The sequence below is a fragment of the Lycorma delicatula genome, chromosome 6 (genome assembly GCF_047948215.1).
Source record: "Lycorma delicatula isolate Av1 chromosome 6, ASM4794821v1, whole genome shotgun sequence".
NCBI classification, from domain to species: Eukaryota; Metazoa; Arthropoda; class Insecta; order Hemiptera; family Fulgoridae; genus Lycorma; species Lycorma delicatula.
This window is the reverse complement of record NC_134460.1, coordinates 91,231,084-91,248,573: the sequence shown is the minus strand read 5'-3', so window position 1 is coordinate 91,248,573 and position 17,490 is coordinate 91,231,084. Positions and strand designations below refer to the sequence as shown.

General features: G+C 29.7%; 1 protein-coding gene across 3 annotated transcripts in view; it reads left to right on the top strand.

Moving 5' to 3' along the window:
• Nucleotides 1-12,167: 12,167 nt before the first annotated feature.
• Nucleotides 12,168-17,490, top strand: part of vnc (GNAT family N-acetyltransferase vnc) — a 38,374-nt gene continuing 33,051 nt past the window's right edge. The window contains exon 1 of one of the 3 annotated variants that reach the window (XR_012756652.1): nucleotides 12,168-12,302. The gene's annotated coding sequence lies outside the window, so the exon portion shown is untranslated. Of the gene's footprint in view, nucleotides 12,303-16,290; nucleotides 16,494-17,490 lie in introns of those variants that run through there. The other 2 variants (XM_075368071.1, XR_012756651.1) reach the window with 2 other exon arrangements.

The following is a 17,490-nucleotide window of genomic DNA, read 5'->3' as shown; positions in this document are numbered from 1 at the left end:
TTTTGTATCTTTTTTCTGTACATAAGATCCTACCTATGATCATTACTAATTATAAGCTACACCTGTTAACCATATTTTCTCCAATTAAGATCTAATAAGACAAGTAGCCTTTCTGCCAAAAATATTGCATCTATCACTTTTCTACAGTTACAGGTTAGTAATGCATTTTTTTAAGATTTATTTTTCTGAACCAGTATTGCTGAACAATTACTATATTATCTTCATTAGTATGAGGATGCTAGAAGCCTATTAAATAGATATTAATATTCAGATATTATGTATAAATAAATAAATATATAATATATACATATGATATTTCATAACTTGTACAGAAAAAAATATACATTGTCTCTCATCAGTGAAATATTTAAAAATTAGATTGCCAACCGATTTAATTTTCATTTGGAAGGATGTGAGTCCCAGTCAAACTTGATACTTTAATTTTAAATTTTACTACATAGATTTCATACTATACCTCTTGAGCACAAACTTTGAATTTTTTTCACATTGAATTAAACATCTAACGAAAAATTCCCTCATTCAAGACAATTCCTTGCTTGTTACTGAATTTGCATATATATTTTCCTGTTACACATCAAAAAATTGTAGTATTTTTATCTGTAGAATTTATTAATAAGGATGTAATTTAAGTGAAATCATTTCAAGTAAAACAACTAGTATACTCTTTTTCTACCAAAAAACATCTGGTATGTTCTAAATGATTAGTTGTGTTAAGGCTGTTTGTAAAGTAATTTTTTTTTATTCAGCCTATTTATTAATCACTATTAATAATAGAAAATTTATATATTTATACATACTAACAATACTAAATGAGTGTAGCTATCATTGAACAAATTATTCTCTATTCAGAAGAGTATAAATATTATGCAGTTTTCAATTAAATTGTTGGGGTTATACTTTAACTGACTACCACACACAATTTCTCTGAATGTAATGTAAGTAATTTCTTTATCATAAAAAAAAGAAACATGATTCTTTTAATTTACTGGTGTATAAGTTTAATTACTGTATAAGAATATTATGTTGTGCTCTCATTAATATTAATACTTTAGTTAACTATTGCTTATGGTGTATTCATGAAACTTGTTTTAGTTTCTCTTTTTGTACTAATAGGTGGTAACTATCGTATAACAATTGATTTGGAATAGCTGTATGAGACTTAGATCAATATTAATCACAAAAATGAAATTGTAAATTACTGGGTAATAAAGGTTATAATAAATTAAAATATGGGCAGGAAAAACTTAGGCGCTGCTTACCTTAGTGTTTGTGTGTGTGTGTTATATATATTACAGTTCAGATATATGTTTTATATAGGCTTTTTAGCTATGTTCTTTTTATAGATGCAGCTACTTTCCTAGATTAATATCTCATCATTTTAGATTCATGTACTTTTCTGTTTTTGGTCTATTAGCCATTGATCTGTCTAATTTTTAAAATTCCGTTAGACCATATTCCAATAGCTTCTTTCCTAATGTCATTTCAGTTGTCAATAAACTCCTTGGAGTTGAAAAAGTAATTTTTATATTTCAAAAACAAGTTGCTGTGGAAATAAATGTTTTTCATCATAACATGAAGTTTCTTTGTACATTTTAAAATTTCTATTGCTAAATTTTCTAAATCTCAGCTTATAAACAACCTTATTAATGCAGTTTTACTGTTAACTCACCATTGCAGGTAATTGGAATATAAATCCATAAGAATGTTTTAAATCATCGTTAGAATAATTAATTTAAATCGATTGTGTTATTTAGTAGTGTATTTTATTTTTAATGTTGTGTCTAATATTTTTAACAAATGAGTATTCTAAAATATGTCATTCATTTAAACAAACCTGTACATTTTGAAAAGTGAAATAATAAAGCAGTATTTTCATTATTAAAAGAAATCCTTTTTTGAATATAAAGTCAATAATAAAAAGTTCTTTATTCAAAACTAGCTGATTACCTGTTGTTGCCCAGGTATTTATTTATCCCAATTTTGTTTAGATAGGAAGTTTACACAACCTTCTATAAGGTTCTATAGAGTTCTGTTCAACTAAACATGTCTTTAGGACTATCACCAATCAGTCTAACAACCCTATCCCTAGTGGTGTCTTACTTTCAAAGTAAGTTTTCCAGATACACAAGGTTACAAAATTTGGGTTGTGGAATGTTTTTTAACTTTTGATTATCAATTCGTATGTATTTTTAGTGCTGAATCCAAAAATAAATATCTGTTTTCAGATTTTAATGGAAATATCCATTTTGACTTGTTTCAGTGTGATGTCTGTATGTACATATCTCGCATAACTCAAAAACGATTAGCCGTAGGATGTTGAAATTTTGGATTTATAACTGTTGTTACATCTAGTTGTGCACCTCTCCTTTTGATTGCAGTCAACTAAACCAAAGGTGTCCAATAAATTTTGATTTTGTACTCTTCCTTAACTACAGTAACAAGGCCCTCACTGAGAGCTTATATTTATCACCTTCTCTTAATTTTTTATTCTTCCCTTGTTCTTAATATTTTCTTCCTCTTCATATTCATCTTCTTGACATATTTTTGAAATATATTTCTCATTTTATCTTTCTTTTTCCTGTATAATTGTTTCTTTTTCATTTTTGATTATTCACCAAATAATCCAATAATAAAAACTTGAGTATTTTACACCATAAGGCTGAAATTAACATTTTTATCCAGTTCACTAAACGGAATAATTTAATTACTATTATTTTTATTTATATGACACACCAGAAATCTGAAACTTTTGTTAATCAGCAACGCACGAAGATATGAATAATACTGATTTAGTAATGTGAATATTAAAGGGACTTTTACTCTATCCAAATATTTCATGTAAGATTGTTGAATTAATAATTGTATAAATATTATGATAAAAACTAATATTTCAGCAATTGTATAACTGTTCACTTTATTAAAGAATTGGAGGATCGTATCTCACTTTCAGAAGAAATAAGTTTAAATAAAGTGCAGCAAAAAATGTGTGTGTGTAATTTAATAGGTATACTAGGAAGGTCATGTCTTGCCCACATCAGATCTTTTCCATCACATCAGGATTTTTCGCAAATTTCAAAATTTGAAAAATTCCAATAATGTGGTACTATAAAATGAGCTTTATGGCTTTTCAAGCCATAAAGTAAACCTTCCATTTTCCAAGTGGCTGCAAAAATTCTACAGATTTTTTTGTTACATTTGTGGTGAGTTATTGGTGGAAAGGCAAAAAATAAATGTAACAAGTTTTGTTCGACAGGTGTATCTCACGTATTTCAGAATGAAAATAAGAGATCAAGACAAAACATGAGCACCCCACTATGTTTACTACACATGTGTTGAAGGCCTTACACAGTGGTCAAAGGGTAAACAAGATTCAGATTTGGAGTTCGATAGCCACAAAATCGCACCAACAATTGTTACTGGTGTTCACGGTTTCAATTTGAAGAATAAAAGAGCTTCATCAGATCCTGGAACCAACAATGTGCTTCGAAAAGGTCTCAGATCCAAATAAAGTTCTACTTCCACCTCTGCATATCAAGTTAGGCTTGAAGCAATTTGTCAAAGCCTTATCAAAAAAGGTAATTTTTTTAAATACATTGTGACAAATTTCCAGTTTTATTAACCACCAAACTAAAAGAGGGTGTCTTTACTGGTTCTGATATTAGAAAACTTCTCAAAGATGGTTTGAGAAACAGGTGCAAGTTGCAGAAAAAGAAGCCTGGAGGGCCTTTAAGGAGATAGTAACAAAGTTTCTGGGCAATAAGAAGGATCCGAACTTGAAATCAGTTGTTGAAAACATGCTGCAGAAATATAAAAATTTAGGCTGTTCCACAAGCTTGAAGGTTGACTTACTAAATTTACATGTGGACTAGTTTCCTGAAAATCTGGTTGCTGTTAGCGAATAGATGGTTGAGACATCAGGACATGAAATAAATGGAAAGGAGGTATCAAAGAAAATGGACTACGATGATGGCAGATTATTTCTGGTTGTTACACTGAGATGAACCCTATACAGAACATAGAAGGAAAAGCACAAGCAGAGTATAATCCATCCAGAGAAACTTCAGTGCATGAAATAAAATTGTATTTTACACATTTCATCATTAAGTGTGGGTGAAGAAGAGGAGTGGTTTCCAAAGGCTTGACGTACCTCATAAAAATAAATTAATTTAGAAATGCACTATAATAGAAATTAAGCTTATTTTGTGGCAATTTTCATTAGAAATTAAGGGGTTACTTATTGCTTGTAGTACTACATTGAGTGAAGACAGCTGTAATAAGTTGCAAAAATTTTTCTGTCCAATGACACAGTAAAACACAGATTTAAAAGATCAAATAGCGCAAAACTAAGGAGCTCCCCAATCTTTTTTTTTTTTTTTGCAGTGTGATGCTCAGTTATTGTTTTACTGCAGATTTATTGAAGGAAAACAATTCTTTGAGGAAATATTGTTTTCAAAATCTTTTAAAACAACAACTAAAGCTTTTGATATATTTTCTACTCTTCATATTTTTTAGCAGCTAATGACCTTCCTTAGGAGAAAGTTATTGGAATGTGTGCTGATTGGGCCCAAGCCATGACAGGATGTCGATCAGGATTTATAGAATTGGCTAAGAAACAGTCCCTAAAATAATTAGTTCTCACTGTATCATTCACAGACAAACTTTAGCTTGTCAGACTCTACCTGAATCGCTCAAGGTCGCTTTAAACATAGCAAAATATTAAATTATGTCAAATCCAGCGCATTGAACACTAATAGTGTTCAATGAGCATTGTATCAAGAATTGAACAGTGACCAAGAAACTTCTTTTTTACACAGAAGTTTGTTGGCTATCCAATGATAATATGCTTGCTTGATTATTTAAAATCGGAAATTGAAATTTTTTTGATGACTTCAAGACAAGAACTATATACCAAGTTTATAGATTATAAATTTATCTTTTACTTGGCATATTTATCAGAATTTTTTCGAAACTCTCAACTTTCTTTACCTGAAGCTACAAGGTCAGAAAAACATTCTGAAGACTTATGATGCAGTTAAGGGTTTCACAGAAAAGATAGCTGTTTGGCAACGTTGCCTTCAGAGTTCAGAGCAAAACTTTTCATCCTTTCCAAGACTGAATGACCTTGACCATGACAGAAAATCTTCCATTACACCTAATAAGTGAATTGAAGGACCTTATATCAGGGCATTTGGTAGTACTAAAAAATTAAATTGGAGACTATTTTTCAAAAGATCCCTTTAAAATCAATGTAGTTTATGGATATACTTCCTGATCATATTCAGGAACAGGCAATCGACCTAAAATGTGATTTTCAAGCAAACACGGCATTAGCATACATGGATGTTGAAGATTTTTGGGTAAGCTATTTTTCTGTTTTCCCACATGTTGCTTTGGAAGCTGGGAAGTTGTACAGTTTTCATCCACATTGAATCTGGATTTTCTACATTAGTATACATAAAGTCAAAATATTGAGCAAGGCTAGATGTTGAAAGTGTCCTGAGGTGTGCTTTGTCACAGTTACAACCAAATATTCAAAAACTTGTCAAGGACAAACAGTACCAGTCGTCTCATTAATGTTGCAAAAGTGTATTACATACATGACTATCTCACGTAGATCGTAGATTACCTCAAATAAATTTTTATTTAGTTCCATGATTTTTTGATTTCAAAAATTAATCAAATCGTATTAATAGAAATATGTTGAAAATAAAGTTGTGTGTAGTAATATTAAATGTTGCCTATAAAATTATCTGAAGTTTAATTTAATAACCAGCTTCAGTTTCTTATTCCGAGGGACCACATATGGTGTGGTGGTGGGGAGGCGTGCTTCACATCAGTGTTCAAAGGGGGGCACAGCCTGAAAGGTTGAGAATCTCTGATCTAGTGCATGTTAACCAAAAGGATATTTGAACATTAATTACATTACTTGTCTTTTTATGATGACCAAGATTTGGAGCAAAAAGACTGGTGAATTTCTGAATAGTGATGTAATTATATAATTTTCAATTAGTTATTTTATAGTGTGCTGAACAGCAGTCATTTATCAGTAAGAACAATTGATATTTTTACTGAATACAATCTACAGCATCCAGAAATATGAGCAGATGTGTTTTTTTTTTTGAAGTGAGGAATTATCTATGACAATGTGTTATTTTATCTACCTAAAATAGATTTTTACCCGTTGCTTTACAATGCTTTAATGTTTTTTTCTTAAAATCAAAAAGTTTCAGTTGCATTTTTTGTGCACCAATGTTAATTAATCCAAATAAATATTATGTTAGAGTAAATATTTAATTAAATTTTTTTAGGTACTGAATGTAATCGTGGCTCTATTGTAACAGGTGAAAAAAAGTCTATAAGCACTTAAAAACAATTGCACAGATGCAATTAAAAAAAAAAAACGGATGCACAGTAGTGCACAGAAACTTAATGCATTCTTTGTTAATAGATTACAGTAATAATTTATAAAATAAGTTAAAACATACATGAAGACTTAAGAGTTTAATGGGTACAAAATATATTTGGAAAGCAACAAATGAACTGGACTGTTCATATTCTACTGTTAATTACTATCATCTAATATGCCATTTAAAATTGATGATTAAAAATCGATTGTTTATGGTTTATTTGTGCTGGCAGGAGGCATCATGAAATTAGACCATAGAAAAATGCTAAATTAGTATGCTGATTTATTCCACTCTTATTACATATTTATATTATGGGTAACTTGCATTACTACGGAAATGTATACAAAATTGGCTGACGGTCAACATTTACTGATTATTGTCAGTTATTCTAAAACAAATAATATATATATGTAGATCTATGTTAAAATTAATAAAAGAAGCTAAATAATACAGAAACTCCAAAACATACGTGTAGTATCCAAATTATCTTTAAATAATTTATATTTCTTATTTACTTTTAAGGTTTTTTGTTTTCCTTACATAAGAATATTTTTTTAAAGTTTTCAGATTATTATTATAATGGACTCATTAATTTTAAATCGTGATATAAGTACTTTTTCCAAAATCAGAGTTTTATTTAATTTTCACAAATGCTAAAATTCTGTTAAAAATGTTTTTTTCAGTTACAAGTTTATAATAAAATAATAATTAGTATTTTTATTTAGTACTGCGACTCTTCATATTCATATTCTTGTTTATAGTCTGTAGACTTTCCATAATCTTCTGGTGCATCTACATAGTAAGTTGGTTTTTCATCCTCTACTTCCTCTTTATAAACATATGTTTTCTCCTTTCTGTAGTCAACTTCCTCCTCACTTGATGAATCAGAGCTATGACGTCTTGCATTTACTGTGATTACCTGAAATAATACATTTATATCAACAGCTAAGCTATGTTATAAAAAAAAATAATTTAAAAAAAATTCTGAGATAACTGAAGTAATCAGTCTCTGGATTTGATCATTTTAATTAGTTTTGATTTAATATTGTTTTGTGTTGAAAGTAAACTACTTAAAACCAAATCACGCTGGCTTGAACTGCATTAATTTGAAGTCACCTTTAATGCTGTTACTACGGGTTGTGTATGTTACTACTCCTATCAATTTTAAGCAGTTCATGTTTTAGTGCTGTATATAGTTTTGTACAAGACTACACCTCATTTACATATCATTGGGTCTTAGGAGGGGGGGGGGGGTGCTTATTGTTTGCTAGTTGAACAGATTTCAACATTCACATAGGAAAATAAAAATATAGTTTTATAATTTACAGTTTCATTTTTCTAAAATGCCTTATTTGATCAAGGAAATGGTTGCTGTCATGTCATTGAATTTTTATGTACTTTCTGGATTCTTTCAAGAAGCATGTCAAATATTCACAGATAAATTCTCAAATGTCAGTATCCCAGCAAAGAGTAGCATACATGATTTGGTAAAAAAAAATTGTGTCAGCTGGGTCAGTTTTGGATGCAAAACAAAAAAGCAATCTTTTTTTATTTTATTGGTTAGTAGGCCATAACCAATATTCAAACAAGAGTGTCTGTCTGACTGAAAAATCATATGTAAGTTATCACAACAAAGTAGCATAAAATACACTTCTTGCAGAAAGATTTAAATTTGAAACTATATCATGTAGCAACTGGGCAATAACTTGGAGAATAGATAAATCGAATTGTCTCTATTATTGTGGCTGGTTTCTTAAAAATATTATCAATGGACATGTAGACCCAATGCTATATTTCATATCAGACAAGATATAGTTTCATTTATCTGAACATGTTAATTTGCACAACACCAAATATTGGATGGCTGAACATCCTCACCAAACCTTGAGCATCCACTCCACAATGAGAAACTCGATGTATGGCGTGCTGTTTCTGTTAATCATATAGTATGGCCAATATTCTTTTATAAGACTGTCAGTATAGAAATGTACCATACAATTTTCAAAGAATTCTATGCTCGGTTAACAGATCGTGAAGAAGGGTATGGCTTCTAACAAAACGATTCACTAGCATGCATTCATCCAGCCTTTACAGAACGAACTGTCAGCAGAGGGCAATGGGCTCCACGTTTCCCAGATCTGTCTAATTGCTATTTGAATGCTAGATTTTTTTAAATCAAATCCCCCACATTAACATGAACTGAAGGGGAAATTTAACAAGAAATCGACAGCATTAACAAAAAGGTTTTGTGCAGATGATTCAGTATGATTACTGAAGCACAAAAGTGCATCACTGTCCATATCACTTTAAAATTTTTTTGTAAAAAATATATAAATGTTTTCTAATGTTAATTCAATGTAATTTGATTGACATTTTCATTTCATTCATAAAATATTGCATGTTGCAGCTGTATTTAATCTCTAGTGGTTCGATTTTAGGTTGCTTACCTGGTATTTTGCTCTAAACATGATAGAATTAGTACTAAAAAAAAACTCAATGGTGAAGGAATAAAGTGTTGACTCAAGATAGAAAATAATGGTATTTTTGTTTAAAATATTAAGAAGGTATGTGTATTAATTAATTAGGAGTTAAATGTTTGCAAAGAAGATTATGAACTTCCTCTACTAAGAATTTGAGTACCATGAGATAGTATCTAGCCAATAAAACCTTTTTCTTATTGTAGCTACATAGACCTTGACAGAATTTGGCTTCCTTTTGGTTGGTTTTTTAGTTAGGTTGCCAATCCCCAACCCAGTGAACCAGAGGGACTCTTCTATCAGGGTTAACATATCCTAAGAAAACTGGTTCCACTTTTGAGTGCTGAGAACTCCCTTTTTTACACTCTTCCATCCAGCTATATAACAATCGCCACACACTTTCTAGCATTGCCCAGAGATTGAATGAAGGACATGTGGAAGTATGACTTACTGGCAGGGTTGACCAGTTGCAAGTGTAGTAAAACCTATTTCATTACAGAAATAATAGGCATTTATTTAGTGATGAAAACATATTTGGCATCAGTCCCCCTTCAGTGTTTTTTTACCAGCTTTTGTTTAGAACTGAAGTCCTTCCAAGTAACTAATAACGTGTTCCAGATTGTCAACAGCTTGCACCCTAATATCAATAGTTGGGAAAAACTATCTCCATTGTAATGCCATCTTTAATGTAGTAATTGTACTTTGAGCCAGCTTTGTTTTTTCTAATAAGAAAAATAAAAAAAATGTAATAAATAAGTTGTAAACACTTCTTTTTATTGCTGGTCTAGCAGTAGAAGTAGATTCTGTTGAGAGTGATTGCAAATGTGGCTCAAAATGTAGTGTGACTTTTTCCCGTTTTGGAATTGAAGCATTGCTGTGCTGTAGTAATTTACACAAATCTGTTACTTGAAATATAGTATTCTGCCTAAAGTAAAGTCTTTCAGATTTTAACTAATAAAATAAAATTTGAATGAAGTAATAGTAACATATTAATTATTTAATATGGCAATTTTGAAAATGTAAAAATATAAGGTAAGTAGTTTTGTTGAGAATAATAGGTTTTTATTGAGTTTTAAGAAAATATTTCAATTTATTCTTAAAATATTTAATTTAATTTTTTTTTTAATCTGATGTGGACACCACATGACTTCCTTGTACGCCCATTAAATTACATATACATATTTTTTTAAAATGAAAAGTACATAATTTTATTTCATTAATAACTTTTGATATTTTTTTATTATTATTAAATTATTTATTGTAAAAACGTTTTTACAATCAGACATTAATAATTAAAGCATTAGTGCTTTAATTAATATAAATTGTATTTATAATATTCAAATTGTTCCTTTTTTTAAAATGCCACCTATTTAAAAAAAGACAAGAGCTCATGTCTGCTAGTTTTCTCAGCAAAACTGTTAATATGCACCAGTTCTTTTTAAAAATGTGTTCTACTTTTTGAAAAAAAATCTTGTTCTAGAGGTTTAGTTATCAAAGGCTTCCAAATAACTTTAATTCAGAATTGAAAGATTAAATATTTTTAATCCTTTTTTTTGTTATTGTCATATTTCGAGGGAGCAAGTAAATCTTTGCTATTTGAGTTGTGTTGCTCATCCAGGTGATCTTAAATGCCTTGAGCCCATACATTATTTTTCAAGGAACCTAGAATTTGAAAATGTACCTCTGCATATGTATATGTAGCAAAATTATTATAATGGCCTTGATAACTGAACTTTTTCTTTGTATGTGATCGTAGTTAAATAATTAGGTATAATTGGTAAATGAGGTATTTGTGTTGGGAAGAGATTGTTAAATGATTTTTTCATTACAGCAATCAGATTTTTAGAATAAAACCTCTTTCTTGAATTATTATTTCCAAATAATTTTCCTGATACTTGTGAGCCAATTAAATACAGTATAAAGAATTTGCTTGAATTTTTTATAAAAATTGTAATGTAGGGATATAATGTCTACCCTGATTGTCCTTTAGTGCTAATTGTCTAATGTTGACTTAGTTAAACGTAGACTAATGTAGTCTCCTGGAAATTATTTTAACTATCTTCTCTCATCAGAATTCTGAAAATAACAGTTTTAAGAGCAATGTCCTTTGTGCTCTCAATGACAACTTTACTGAATCATTGCCCAAGAACTTAATAAAGCTAAACAGATGAATTACTGCAAATGGTTTCAATCATTTGTTAAAGGTATGCTTATGATATTGCTAATATTTATTTTAGTGATGAAACATAGTGCCATGTAAGTGAATACATTTAATCCACATAATATTCAAATTTTAAGCACTGTAAATGCTCACACATTTCAAGAATTACATCTCTACTGTGAAAAAAAATATGTAGTGGTGAAATGGTGTGCCATTTCAGTGAAAAAAATCAATTTCTTAGATTGATTATTTTAATACTGTAAATAAACTTGTTTAACAAAGGTGCAAACTAAATTTATTTTTAATTAATTATTGATCTCAAAATTTTCCATCTAATAAATTTTATATCACTGCAATACAGTAAAAAGTGCATTAAAATATGAAAACTTTTTTTAATTTTAAATTATAGATAAAATTAATATAATTACTGATAATGTAATTTCTTATTCAAATTACTATTTATTTCATAAACTCTGATTTTGTATCTCCCAGTTAAACTAAAGTCTCTTTAACTTTTTTAAAAAACTTCAATCCTAAAAGTAACATAAAGGATACTGTAGTTTTTTCTTACAAAATTTGCTGAGCCCATTGCTAGTATTGCTTAGTTGCAGATATCTGAGATACTCCCATTCCCTAATTAATGCATAAAACATTCAATACGTTGTATTAAGTCCTTTGATCACATTAACTCAAAACCTGACTAGAATTAGGTTGGGGAAAACATAAAAAATTGAACTGTAAAATTTCAAAGTTTATTAAACTAGTGGTATTCTTAACTGTATAATATAGTTACTTTGTCTCATTTTTATGTGTTTTATATTGAAAGTGTATCATTATATTAAATGATTAGATTTTTAAATAATTAAGATCATTGTACTTACAGCTAATGCTAAAATAAAAGTAAATACTAAAAGGTGTTTCATTTTCACTTAGCTCTGATTCCAAACTAGTAATCATAAATTACATCAATATGTTGTTATTTATACCTGATTTCTTGTATGCTTTTCAATAGGTAAAAAGATATATTTGTTTTTAAAATTAAATTGTTTACTTAAATGAAAACCTTTTCTTTTATTTCATGTTTACGTCATATACTTTGTTGGTTGGCATTACTGTGTAGCTATACTTATGTCAGTACCATATTGTTTGAGTTAATGGATAATAGACATTTTTTTAAGTAACTGTGTTGTTTGCTTTGAACAGATTTTTGTAGGTTATTATTTCACATTTGTTTACGTAAGTTAAAAATTGCTTTATTGTTTATTAAAATATAAAGAAAAAATCTATTAAATCCAGAATTTCTACTACAAATATTCTTTGTTTTTTTTTTTTTAATTTCTATTAACACAGCAAATTTTTAACATCATGTTAGCATTTAAACTACTTTAAAGGATATATAATGAAAGTAAAGAATTATTATAATATATGAGTATAATTTATGATAACTGAATAGATGAAGCAGCACATTGTACTTTTATGTGTGTATTCAGGTACAAGCTAAAATCTGATTTTTCAGCCTTCAGTTGTTACAGAAATGCAGGCAAAACTGAAGACCAAGAATTGTGGAATATGACTTAACTTTCCTCTTAAGATAATTGCTGGATATTACTAAAATAAACAATTAAATATTTCATTCATGTAAATGGATTATGGTTATGTTTAGAAGGCCTGACATTACCCACTAGGCCCATTAACAAGAAGTCATTAAACATATTATACAGTCTCTGAAGAAGAAACTGAGTTCCCACATCAGGTCATATTCAGCCCCCTTCCATTAGAGTTCAATAAGAATGTCCTTTTACATTGTATCCACAAGTGTAGATTTATGTTGATCATCAACATGATGTGACTTACATCCACAGAACTAAATATGAGGAAAATTCATATCAAATATACAGAAATTATTAAGAGAGGTCATTTATCCACAGCATGAAATAAACAATTCCACTCGGAATTCATCAGTGTTCCACATATCTACCCTGCTGCCCTAAAATGACTACTGTCGAGTCAAGTGGCACCTTGAGCATTAAAATGGAGGGTCATCATGTCTATCGTTACATCCATCATTTTATATGCTGCTCCGGTTTGTGGCTCAATATAACAGGTTAATAGAAACCTTGCTAGACTTCAAAGCCTGCACAGACGCTGTTAGGAATCATTGTAGCATATAGGACCACATCATATTATGCTGCCTGCGTGTTATCTGGTAACCCACCCATTGATCTACTGGTTAAGGAGAGGACAGACAGGTATTCTGGAATACTGGCTGACTTGGTTTGGTATGTGACCTGTAATGTTTGGCAAGATAGGTGGCTGGCTGGAGAGTCGGCAGCCTGGACAAGGATCCTGATACTGGACCTGCGACTATGGTGTTTAAGAAAGTTTGGTGACCTTGACTACTACACTACACAAATGTTCACAAACCATGGGAACTTTAAAACCTATCAACAAAGTATTGGGAGGCGTGACAACTCCAACTGTTGTTCTGTACAGAGCTTGACACTGTTGAACACACCCTAGTGCCCTAAATGGGAGGAACATATGGTTCAAGCAGGGATTCCCAGCTTGACACCTGCATCCTTACTGACTCACATAATTGCTTCTGCAGCTCGGGATGCATTTAGTCTCTTTTCCCGGACAGTGGTTTGAGCTAAGGATGTTAAGGAGCAGAGTAGGAGCTTCTAGCAGGGAGCATTGGACAGTCTCAGCTGTGAGGACTGGTACACCTTGGTGTGCCAGCTTCAATGATCAGTTAGGGACTCCGTACATGATGTGTACCACTATGGCTGTTCCCTGTTGTGATGAAAATCTTCAGAACCCGTCATCCACTGGTGGGGGGGGGGGAGTTAAGACCAGAGTCTCGGTGTGGATCCTGTTGGGGACCTCTCATTTGAGGCATAACACACAGACAAGACGAGACCCGACCTTCAGTGTGGGGATAAAGGTTGCAGCTTAGCTGAATCCAGAGTCTCCTTGCTGAGGGTTAGAGGCTTGCACAATAAAAAGATCTGACCTGTCTTACCAGACCTACAGCTGGTGGGTGGGAAGGCCCATTAGAGTTAAAGGACACTCCCCTGGGCTGAGTTATACTTAGCTGTGGGTCCAGCTCAGGGGAGGGGAAAAATGATCTATCCTACCCACAACACCTAAGGAAATTAGATCTTTTTTTACCTAAGATGGGAATAACACATTGATGAATAATAATGATTAGTTTAAATGTGTGCCACAAAAGAAGGTGAATTTCCTCCAGGAATTAAATAGCAAGCCCAAAACGGGTACAGAGTTTCTAAAATATCTTGCCCAACTCCAAGATTGTGTAGTGTGTAGAAGTATGCATTTGAATTACAAGCTGATCATCAGATACCTACAGGAATGAAATAGAGCTAAATTGGGTTTGAAGTTAAAAGACTGGTTTGCCGTAGTTTTTATTACTTTCTTAAAATATTGTACTAGTGAAATTTAGTAAGAAATAAATCAAAATGTATGGAAGAAGTAATAATATTAAAATATATGTAAACTATTTGTTTTAAATTTTTCTTTAATAAAAAGATTGTGCAGTAACAACTTTTTACTTCTAGTAAAAGTTATATGATAATCCACGTGAGACCAGAGTATGGGTTTTATATAATTGGCACCTACTGATAATTGCATAAATTATAGAATTAACAAAAAACAAGTGTAGATTTTTTTTTTAATTGGTTGGTATTATTGCTACCAGTGTAAATAAATTGTTTATTAATTTAAGTATACATTATTGTTAACAATAATCATGTACTCGTATTAAAAATAAATTTGTTATAGTCTAAATAAAAGTACCATTCACCAATTACTTGCAATATGTACTACGTATATTGTCATATTCTGATTAGTTTTATCGTATTTTTTATTCTGGTATTAGTATTAAAATACAACACATGTTTAGCTGTTGGATATCATAACTTTATTAGCATCAGGTAAGCTGACATATAAGAAAGTAACTTTTAAAAATGGCACAGCAATTTTCAAGAATGTTAGCATTTCGTCAGATCTAGTAAGGATATGAGAATGAAGTATTTTCCCAAACACATAAACAGATTATGAATGAAGTTTTCATAATCTTTATTGTCTCATCCTATTTACAAAAAGTAATGCTAGAATTAAGAAAAATTTTTATTTTGTTACTCAATAATCTTGGAATGTTGTTAGCATTATTATGCTAACAACATTCCAAGTAAATAGTTATTGCACGAAGTGCAATAACTATTTTTAAAATTATGAAATTGTTTTTTTCCAAGATATTTTATACGTTAGAAGTATTTTTTTTAATTATGAGAATGTATATTGTAATATCGTAAAATGTTTTTAAGTTTCATCATAAGTTTTTTTTTTTTTTATATTTCATTTGTACTTATAATGCACTTGCACATATTTTATTCAGGACAAGAATTTGACAACCTGATGTAACCTTAAATATGGTTAACATAGATTAATCAAATTTTTTTGATCTTAGGCAAGACAGTAAACTACCCTGGTCATTGAGTTTCTCTATGGATTGATTGAGCCATCCTCTTTCCTTATCCTTTATTTCTTCTTCCTCATGACTACCATGGGAAATGGGTCACTCTGATTTTATTTTATAAGATTATATATGTTAGATTGTCTCTTTTTTACTGGGACTTAATGAGTGTTAACTTTTTTGATCCCATAAGTTGTCCAAGGACTCTTGTCTCATACCTGGAGATCTTAAAAAATTCCAAAGGATCAGCTGAGATACTTCAACTGATTAAAGCAAGGCCTCCTATTCTTTGTGAAAATAGTATGCCTCCTATTCTTTTACAATAGGTATACCTAAGTGTACTATTGTAAAATTGAATTAAAATGAATAAGAAAATAGAATTAGTTTTTCCTTTTCTAATTTTGAAGGAGTTCAGGATTATGCAAACGTATCAAAAATTATTTTATGTATATTTTGTTAATACAAATAAAATAAATTACAATCTATAAAATAATTAACACAAATACGTAATACATGACCCATCAGTTTATTAGCAACCTTCATATGTATCTTTTTCTGAGCTTCATTGTTATATATTGCTGTAAAAATTATCACATCTGTTTTGATACAATACATTTATATTTAAAAGGGACTTGTACTAACAGTATTAATCTTTTATTGAAAACTCTTCTATTCTAATAAAAAGATTTCTAACCATTCTGTTTGGTTGAAACACCTTTGTCATTTTTTTTTTATTTCAATGTTACACTTTCATATTATATTCATTCCACTTTATTGTTTTAGTCACCTTAACACAATACTTGTTTAATTAATTATACTGTGAACCGAATAAATATTCAGTGTATGTAAATTAATTTTTGTTAACTGCTTTTTAACAAATAAAGATAATGAAGTGTAATATCTTTAACATATGTTTTTGGATAATTTTAATTGTAAGTAATTCCATTTACAGATAGGTGCTAGTTTCATTAATTTTGTTTAAGTAATCAGTTTACAATAATTACCAATAAATGTTATAAAAATAATACCTAAATTAAAATTACAATATAAAAATATTTGGATATAAAAGTAGTTATATTTTTGCAACATTGTTACAGTTGTTACATTGTTAAACGCAACATTACATTTATTTGAAATTAAGGGTTAAAAAAATTATTTTCTTAAATATTTAGAAAAGTTTTATTACTTCATTATGCTCCATTAAATTTTTTTTCTTGAGTAACAAATTTTATTTACTGTATGTTTTTTTTTTGTTTGTAAAGTATAAGATCGTATATGACAGGAACAGAGATATTTTTTTATCACTCACTTCATTGTTTTGGTACACTTTTCGTATCTATTTTAGTTCTATCAATTGTTTATTCAAATCCGTATTTAATTATAAATTACACTATTATAATAAAACCAAGAAAAAGGTATCTTATTCCACACAGAAAAAATTAAGCAACTGCCCCAATAGTTTATTTTCCTGAAAGGATTAAGAGAAGCAGTGGGAAAACTTTAATAAGAGTAGTATACAAAAAAATTAAATGACAGTAGTGATACATAAAAAAATATCTGAAATATTGAAAAAAAAAAATTATAAATTTAAAAAAAAAAATAATAATTTAATATTCATCTTCAGATTTAGAGAGTTGTAGCATTGGTTAAATAGTATGAAATTTTGAAGAGTCCATTTAAAAATAGTAATAACAAGGGACCAAAGATATCTATGTCATCTTACATCTTATAATTAGGACCTAAAATTTTATACAGATGTTCTTAAAAAAATTAAACTTTAACTCGTATTGGATGATTAGGAATAACTTCTCCAACATTATACTATTTAGGTTTATTCATTAGTAAGAAACACAAAACTAAACTGAGAGGTTGCATGACCTCAAAGACAAAAGTATAAAACATTTTACTAAAACAAGTACAGAATTCAGT